The 9,858-nt window shown below is 42.4% G+C and overlaps 1 pseudogene; it reads right to left on the bottom strand.

Moving 5' to 3' along the window:
• Positions 1 to 1,015: 1,015 nt before the first annotated feature.
• Positions 1,016 to 1,931, bottom strand: LOC103197303 (annotated as a pseudogene).
• Positions 1,932 to 9,858: the final 7,927 nt, after the last annotated feature.

Here is a 9,858-nt window from a genome sequence, read left to right as displayed (position 1 = left end):
CAGCGACTCCATAGAGGAATGACCTGGCAATCTGCTTCTGTAAAGATTACAGCCTTAAAAAATCCTGTGAGGAAATTCTACTCTGTCACATGGAGTTACTATGAGTTGAAAATCAATTCAATGGCACCTAAGAACAGTAAGTCTGGTTCAAGGGTTTCTCAAGCAAAAGATAGAGCAAGTGGGGGCCATGGAGCAGGGCAGGATGGTTTGGGGATACTCTGACTAATGGTGGACTCCAGGTGACCACCTGGGGCTGGTCAGGGAAGACTATCAAGGTATCTCAGCCTTGCTTAGAGCTCAGGGCCCAGAATAGGAATGTGGGCCCAGAAAGCAGGGTTGCTGGAATCAGGATGGGGTAACAGGAGTAAAGGAAGAGGGGATAGGATCCCTATAGGAGGAAGGCCAGAAGGGCTCATGAAGAGTTTGGATTAAGTACCTGAGAAAGGTGAGTGAGCCTGCTAAGTAGAAAGCTGGCTATGAACAGAGGAGCCTCAACATGAAGGGTGATATGGGAAGGGAAGAGCTCAAGGAAGCATCCAATAGGAGACTCTCCACGAGAAAGGCTCTTGAACACCATCCCTAAGATTGGGATGGGGAGCTGGTGAGCAGCCAAGGAGAATGTTAGTAGCACAGCCCCTCTCCCATATGCCCAAAAGGACACTCTTTGCAAAGCCCTCTGTGTGTCACCATCTTGAGTGCTCTGTCTAGCTGACAATAGACACTTAATCATGAGCTTTCGGGTGTGACAGATCTAAGTTTCTGGTCCTAGCTTCACAACTTACCAGTTCCCTATCCTGTCTGAGCTCTGGGTCTTCATCTGCAAAATGGTGATAATAGTTGTCACCGTATGGGGTTATTGTGAGGATTAAATGAGCCAAAGTTTGTCTAGCACTTAGCACAGGGCCTGCCAGAATGGGCTTAATAAATAATGACCTGAGGGTTACTTAGAAATTTAATTTCCAAATATTTGGCAATTTTCCCAAACTTTTTATTAATTTCTTCTTCTCCTTCTCCTCTAATGTTTATTTTCTGCCCACCTTATTTGTTTTCCAAGAGGCAGTGGAAGAACAGCTGAAGACCACTCAGTGGTTGTTCCTACCACTCAGTACCTGAGCAGTGGGGGCCGGAGACCAGGCTTCAGCTGCAGGCTGAGTGCTCCAGTCATCGGTGGGGAACTGCTGAATAGCTCAGAGGGCACCTGAGCACCTTTAGACCAGTCTGTGACCCTGGGCTGAGCAGCAGTAAATTCAGGAGTGAGGGTAGTCCATCTACCCTGAAATTCTTCCTTGGTCACAGCCTTTTCAGCAGTGCCTGCTCTTCCTTTTCAATCTCTCCTGGATTTCCACAGAAGTAGAGACTATGCATGACCTCCCACAGGGGCTCCCAGGAGATGATGCCATGTATGTGCAGAACTGTCTGGGTCAGCATCTACCATATCTGACCCACCGAGTGAACTCCCTTGTTGTTGCATGGGATGACAATGGCCACATAGCACAGAGGAGAATATGTCATACAGAACCATGGTGGGCAGGTTAAATAAGGTGCCTTTGTGAGAGGCTGGTGGTCAGTACCGAGATCAATAACCATTAGAAGACACGGCTCCCAGAAGGCTGCCTAGATCTGGTTAGTGAAGTGCCCAGCAATAGGAGTGGCTCCATGGGCAGCAGCAAACTTCAGCATAGCCCTCTGGACAGCATTCCTGGAGGATAGGACACTGACATCAGTCAGGTTTTCAATGGCAATAATGCCCTGAACTGCCAATGGAAGTTTCTCTCAGGTTCTCTTCAGGTTTATGATGTACAGTCCATTCTTTTATAGATGTACTGTTCCATTTATAAGTCAAGGTTGGTGCTGCCTAAGTGGGTTTCTGTTGCAAGGAATTTCAGGACCTCCTCCCCCTTCATCTGCAAGACATTAAGGGCTTCAGACATTATGAATGTTTCTCCTTTAAACTACGATGGGAACCCAGGACAACACTGTATGAACCTTTCTCTGTGTAGCATGGAAAAAATGTGTTATTGATTTCTAATTTAATTCCATTGTGGTCACTATGCAGGAGATCCTGGATAGAGTGGGAGAGCAGTGTGGAACAAAACTCAAAATCATGGGAAAAAAAAAGAAAAAGGGACCAGGTTTGCTGGCCTAATACAGCCTGGTAGAACCCCTAAGACTATGGCCCCTAGCTGCCCTTCAGGTCTAGAACTGAATCCTTTCCTGTAGCTCCCAGCCAAACAAAAGACAGGCATATGAGGTGAACATTTACATTAAGTAGATACACTCCTTGGAGAGATCAATCATAGGAGAAGAGAAAGGCTGTGTAAGCACAGGGAGACAGCTCAAGGGGCAGGAATGCATGACTGGGAAGGACTCAGGGAAGAGATAACTATGGGGAGGAAGTTGGAGGAGAGCTTTTGCATTGTGGGAAATTGAGTCAACATCATGAGAGAAAGTGTATGTGAGCTGCTGTACGGAAAGCGAATTCGTTCTGTAAACTTTCACCCAAATCACAATTAAAAAAAAAAAAAAATCCATTGTGGTCAGAGACTAGGCTTTTTATTATCAATATTTTAAAATTTATTGAGACTTGGTTTATGGCCCAGCATATGTTCCATCTTGGTGAATGTTCCATATATCTTTAAAAGAATGTGTATTCTTCTATTGTTAATTGGAATGTTCTACAAATGTCAATTAGATAAAGGTGATTGATAGAGTTTTTAAGTCTTCTATTTTCATGTTTATTTTGTCTACTTGTTCTATAAATTATTGAAAGAGAAGTGTTAAAATCTCTAACAGAAATTGTGGATGTCTATATTCTTTCTATTTTGCCAATTTTCACTTATATGTATTTTGAAGCTTTGTTATTAGGTGCACATTCATTTAGAATTACTATGTCTTAGAAGGCTGGCAGTTCAAACCCACCAGCCACTCCTTGGAAGGAAGGTCAGGCAATCTACTTCCATAGTGACACTGCCTTAGAAACCCAAGGAGGGGTTGCTATGAGTCAGATCCAACTCCATGGCAGTGGTTGCAATTTGCATACTGATGAATCAATGAATTGAAAGAGTCCTGGTGGTGCAGGAGTTAAGTACTTGGAATGTCAGCAGTTCGAACCCATCAGCAGCTCTGCAGCAGGAAAGACCTGGCTATCTGCTCCCATAAGTTTACAGCCTAGAAAACCCTAAGAGGCAGTTCCACTCTGTCTTAGAGGGTCATTGTGAGTTAGAATCAACTTGATGCCACACAACAAAAACACTGATGAATAGACCTCATTGACATTGTTATGACCATCTTTATCCCTAGTGTTACTCATTGTTCTAAACCTTTTTTCTGATATTAATATAACCATGGTAGTGCCTAAGGCATTTGACTGCTAACCAGAAGGCTAGTAGTTCAAACCCACCAGCCACTCCTTGGAAGGAAGACTGGTCAATCTACTTCCATAGAGATACCACTTCGGAAACCCAAGGAGGGGTTGCTTTGAGTTGGAACTGACTCAATGGCAGTGAGCTTTCTTATGATTAATATTTGCATGATATTTTCCCATGCTTTCACTTTCAACTTATCTGTCTTTATGTGTAAAATGAGTTTTTTTGACAGCTATAGTTGGATCTTAATTCTAAAGTCCAGTCTGTTTGTATATAATGCAATTATAGGTATGGTTTGGTTTAACTCTGCCATCTTGCTAATTGTTTTTGATTTGTCCAATATGCTTTTTGTTCCTTTTTATAAGCTTTCATTTAGATAACTATTTTTCAGTATTTCAATTTTTATCTCCAGTATTGGCTTAATATACCTCTATGTTTTATTCTTTAGTAGTTGCTCTAGTGTTAATATGCATCTTTAACTTAATATTCTATGTTCAAATAATATTACATCACTTCATGTATAATGTAAGAACCTTGTAACAGTGTGCTTCTATTTTCTCCTCCCATTCTTTGCACCATTATTGTCATACATGTTATTTCTATGCTATAAACTTCACTATACATTGCTATTGTTTTTACTTTAAAAAAAACTTTTTATTGTGGTTTGGGTGAAAGTTTACAGAGGAAATTAATTTTCCATTCAGCGATTTACATACATTTTGTTTCATGACATTGATCATAATACCCACAATGCAACAGCACTCTTCTCACTTCTTCCCTGTGTTCCCCATTTCCATCCATCCTTCTTTCCTGTCCCTTTCTGTCTTCTGAGCTATGTTTTTGGGCAAATGCTGCCCTTTTGCTCTTGTATGGTTTATTGTTCTAAGGAGTACATTCTCTGGTATTAGTGTTCACTTTGTAGATGTGTCTATTGTTAGGCTAAAAGTTGATCCATGTGGGTGAGTTCAGTTCTAGGATTGAAGAGTGTCTATGGGCCATACATAGTCTTGTGAGTTCCACCAGTCCTATCAGATCATAAAGTCTGTTTTTTGTTTGCTTGTTTGTTTAATGATTTTGAGTTTTGTTCCACATTTTCTCCCACTCTACCCAGGACCTTCTATTGTGATCCCAATTAGAGCAGTTGGTAGTGGTAGCCAGGCACTATCTAGTTCTTGGTCTCAGCATAGTGAAGGCTGAGGTTCACATGGTCCATTAGTCCTTTGGATTAACTGTTTCCTTGCCTTTTTTATTTTCTTCACTCTTCTTTGTTCCAGCCAGGGAGAGATCAATAGTTGCATCTTAGATAACCGCTCACAAGCTTTTAAGATCTCAGTTACTACTCACCAAAGTAGGATGTAGAACATTGTCTTGTGGACAATCGATTTAGATGTCCTCTGAGATTATAGTCCTAAATCCCCATGCCCAGTGACTCATTCATTCCCTTAAGGTGTTTTGTTATGACTATGAAGTTTTCATAACTTTGCCCTATGTATGCTCTACTGTATACATGGATATATTTGCAGCAAATATATTTTGCTTTACATAGGCAATTATTTACAAAAAAAAATTAATGACAGAAAAGGCTTTTAAATTTACCACTTTTGGTGTTCTTCATTCCTTTATGTAAATCTAAGTTTCTATCTGGTATCATTTTCCTTGTGCTCAAGAATTTTCTTTAAGATTTCTTACAGTGCAAATCTGCTGGCAATGAATTTGTATTTGTCTAAAGAAATATTTAGGAGCTCTGGTAGCATAGTGGCTAAAGCACTTGACTGCTAACCAGAAGGCTGGCGGTTCAAACCCACCAGCCACTCCTCGGAAGGAAGGTTGGGCAATCCTACTATCCGTAGTGATACTGCCTCGGAAACCCAAGGAGGGGTCGCTATGAGTCGGGGGTCGACTCGACAGCACATAACAACAACAACAACAAAGAAATATTTATTTCACCTTAATGTTTGAAAAATATTTTCATTGTGCATAGAATTCTTGGTTGACAGGTTTTCGTTACATTCAGCACTTAAAAAATGTTTATTGTGTCCTGGCCTTCATAGAATCAGATGAGAAGTTGGCAGTAATTCTTATCTTTGGTCCTCTATACATAACATGCCTCTTTTTCCTTTGGCTGCTTTTAGGATTTTCTCTTTATCACTAGATTTCACCATGTTGATTATGATGGGCTTTGGTTTATTTTTGTTGTGTTTGTCCTTTTGGTGGTTTATTGAATGACTTAGATCTGTGAGTTTAGTTTTCATCACATGTGGAAAAAAAATTAGCTACTATTTCTTCTAATATCTTTCTGCCTGTTTGGGACTCCAAACAGGCAGAAAGTATGTTAGTTCACTTGTTATTGTCCCACAAGTCACTGAAGCTCTATTTTTCAGTATTTTTTCTGTGTGTTCTCATTTTGGATAACTTCTATTGCTTTATATTCAGATTCACTGATCCTTTTTCAGTGTTTGGGGGGCATTGGTGGTTCAGTGGTAGAATTCTCACCTTCTTTGTGGGTGGGAGCCAGACAATGCCCTTCATACACACCCACCACCCATCTGTCAGTGGAAGCTTGCATGTTGTTATGATGCTGAAGAGGTTTCAGTGGACAGTCCAGATTAAGACAGACTAGGAAAAAGGCCTGGTGATTTACTTCCAAAAATCAGCCAATGAAGACCCTATGGATCACAATGGTCATTCATTGGTCAAAGGCTGACTTGATGGTGATTAACAACAATGACAACAACCTGCTGTTAATTCTGATTCCTCTTCTATTTCTCTCCTCATTATGTTCAAGTTTTGCTTTAAGTCAGCCTTCTGGTTAGCAGTCAAATGCCTTAGGCACTATGCCACCAAAACCCAAACCAAACCAAACCCACTGCTGTAGAGTCGACCTGACTCATAGTAACCCTTCCTTGGGTTTCTGAGGCAATATCACTACGGAGGTAAATTGCCCAACCTTCCTTCCAAGGAGTGGCTGGTGGATTTGAACCGCCACCCTTTTGGTCAGCAGTCAAATGCCTTAGGCATTACACCACCAGAGCTCCCTTAAATGCTTATGCATACTGAGTATATTTATAATAGTTCTTTTAATGACCTTGTCTGCTAATTCTATCATTCCTATCATTTCTACGTCTGTTTCAATTGACTAATTTTTCTCACTATGGGTCACATTTTTCTTCACATATCAACTAATTTCGATGCCTGACACTGTGGATTTTACATAACTAAGAGTTGAATTTTATTATAGTTCTTTACAGAGTGTTAGACTTTGTTCTGGCAGGCAATTAAATTGCTTGCATATCAGTTTGATCTTTTTTAAACTTTTGAAAGGCATGTCTAGAATGTCCTTTACTACTAAGGTGTGACCCTTTTGTGACATCTGCTAAATGTCCCATGTGTTCAATGACTTACTTATCTCCACTCTGGCTGGTGGGAACTTGAACAATTCATGGCCCTATATGGTGTAGTGCCTAAGGCATTAGACTGCTAACTAGAAGGCTGGAGGTTCAAACCCACCAGCCCTCAGAAGGAAGGTGGGGCAATATACTTCTGTAATGACACAACCTCAGAAACCCAAGAAGGGGTCGCTATGAGTCGGATCTGACTCGATGGCAGTGTGTTTGGTTTGGTTTGATATGAATGTAGGAATTGTTGAAATTGAGAGAAGAGGAGGGATTGTAGGGTATGTTGAGAGATTGGATGTGCAGGGATAAGCGATAGAGAGGAATTACTGGTATCATTAACCAGTGACTGAATGGTATCAGTCACCAATGAGGGAAATATTGGAATAGGGGTAGATAGTTAATGGATTCCATATCAGAAAAGTTTTAATTTTAGGTGCCTACAAGACATGTGAGTGGAGCTGTCCACCAGATCATTGAATACAGGATCTGAAACTCAGGGAAGAAATCAAAGTTGCAATGTAGACTTGAGAATCATCTACACCAAATAGTTAAGGCCAGCTAACACTTAACAAGCATACATGGCAAGCATACATGGTGGTTGAAACCCAGTTAAGAAAAGGAAATTACCAAAGGAGATTGTAGAGAAGATGACTGAGAATAGAAAATCTATCCTGAGGGGCAAACAGAGGAGGGGGCACCCATGAAGAGAAAGAAGAAGAAAGAAAGAAATAAAGAAAGAAAGAACAGGAGGAGGAAGGGAAGAAAAATCAGAGAATAATTAGGAGATAGAAGATCATGGAAGCTAAGAGAGCAGAAAGTTTCAAAAAGGAGGGCATGATCAACATTTTCAAATATCACAGACCAGTCAAAAAAGATTAAGACCAAGAAATATTTGGGGAAGAATAGTTTTAGTGGCCCAGGGCAGGTGAAAACCAACAAATATACAAGTAGCTGGAAGGTGGGGAAGTAAAAAAGAGTAAGTACAAACTCTTCTTTCTAGAAACTTGGTGAAGAACGGAAGATTAGTGATAGGACCATAGAAAACAAGAGATATTTCAATGTGTTTATAGACTGAGAGGAAAGCCCAGCAGAGAGGGAGAAGTTAAAGATTCTTGCAAGAAGGACAGTGGAATCAAGTCGAAAGAGGAGACAAAAGTAATAGAATCAACAGCACAGAGATTCCCCAAGTGCTTACAATTAATAGGTAGAAATACTACTTATGGTTGGCAGAAGGCATTATTCATTACTGCCATTTTAAAGATAGAAAAATGAAACCCAGAGGAGGAAGATATTTGCCTCAAACCATATAGCTAGGGAGTGACAGAATAGATCCTGCTCCCACACTCCCCCCCATCCCAGAAGGCTGATTTCTATCTCAGAAGGCTCCCTCTCTATAGCTCTACAGTCTTGACCACCCTGCAGGAACCTGGGAAAAGCTGGACATCTGAGTTCCAGGAAGGTGAATGCAGGGAGGTCTCAGGGCACGTTCTGGGAAGGGGTGGCTGTCAGGAGAGGGGTTGGGGAGGAGAGGACAGAGTGGGGAGGAAAACAGAGGCATCTCCACCCAGGCAGCAGCTGCTCCCAAATATGTCACAACTTGTCAAAGAGGCAGAAATAGAAGCTGTCCAGGGAGTGGAAGGGGGTGGGGTGGCATGCTGGGGCTTCTGGAAGGCTAGAAGGGAAGGGAAAGGAGACAGGCAGGGGACTGAGTCTAGAAGCGAGGATGACGAGCATGGACCAGGCAGTGCTAGGTAGACTGAAGTGGGTCCAGAGATCCATATGTTTGGCTTACTGTAAGGTTGAGTATGGGAGCAGAAGTGGAGTTGAGAAAGGGACAAAATAACCTGAGGAAACAGGCCCCTTATGATTGGATTAGTCCACTCATTAGAGCTAGGCCTGATTCAAAGAACCTGCACAAAGTCTTTCCCCTGACCCCATGAGCTTTTCCTCCAGATCCCCACGCTAAGTCAGAAAAAGAACGTCACCTCTCAAATGGCCATTTGGGTCATTCAGGCTAGCATCTTGATTTACAGGTGGAGAAACAGGCCCAGAGAGTAGAAATGGCTGGCCTGAAGCTCAATGGTAACATTCTCAACCTAACTCCTTATCCACTGTTCTTTCTACCACTTGCCCTTAACTTCCTGGCAGTATTTGCTTTAATCAGGAGATGAAGGGTCTGCTCTCCTGGAAAATGCGGAATACTCATAAGACATTTTCATCCATATTTCTAAAGATCCGGACCCCCAGACTTAGAGCCACATGCTCTATGGAGTCTAGTTCTACTTATTTTTAAAATCAGCTCTCTGCTTTGTCTCTCCAGTCACCTCCTGATGACCCGTTTCCCTCTGACCCATCCCCTTCCGCCTTCAGCCCGCACCGTCCCCCACCTCAAGGCCAGAGATTCTTGATGAATGAGCCTGGCCCTGAGCTCCAGATTCCAGGCAGTGACGGGATTTCCCAGTAGTCACCCGACCCTCAGTCCTCAATGGAAACAATGTGTGGCCTCCGGAGGACTGGGGCCCTCTCTTCCCTCCCCCTCACTTCTCAGCACTGGCTCCCATCTGCCTCCATGCCAAAGCTCTCCTTTGTCTCAAGCCCTCAGGTCTTCCCCTGCCTCTCCAGCTCAAAGTGTCTGGTCCTTCTCTTGGGTCTTCTTTTCATCTCTCCATTACTACTTCTCCCAGCTGTCTCCCTGAACTCTCCATTCTAAGCCTAGAGCACCTCCAACCTTTCAGTTTACCTGTGGCCCTAGATCCACGTGGAAAGTAGGTATTTGCAGCACCCTTCTTCACTCATCAACCTCAGGAAGGAGAAAGGAGGTCTCCGGATTCAGCCCAAGGCCTAAGCTCAGAATGTCTAAGAGCAGACACCCTTCACACTCTGACACTAGTGCTCAGCACACACTTGTGTAAGTCACTTCCCTTATCTGGGTCTCAGTTTCTCTGAGTGTGTGAGAAAGAAGGTAGACTAGGTGATCCTTAAGCTACTTTTCAGCTTTAATATCCCATGATTCTGTGATCAGTTCTCACCCTGTGGCAAAGCTACTCTCCCACAAAAGAAAAAAAGAAAAAAAAAATGATGCTACTCTGCATGCAATG

Source organism: Orycteropus afer, unplaced genomic scaffold (genome assembly GCF_000298275.1).
Source record: "Orycteropus afer afer isolate SDZICR_OR568_19922 unplaced genomic scaffold, OryAfe1.0 scaffold00075, whole genome shotgun sequence".
Classification (NCBI taxonomy): Eukaryota; Metazoa; Chordata; class Mammalia; order Tubulidentata; family Orycteropodidae; genus Orycteropus; species Orycteropus afer.
Note: the sequence above shows the minus strand (reverse complement) of the source record. Positions and strands in the feature narration are given on the sequence as shown.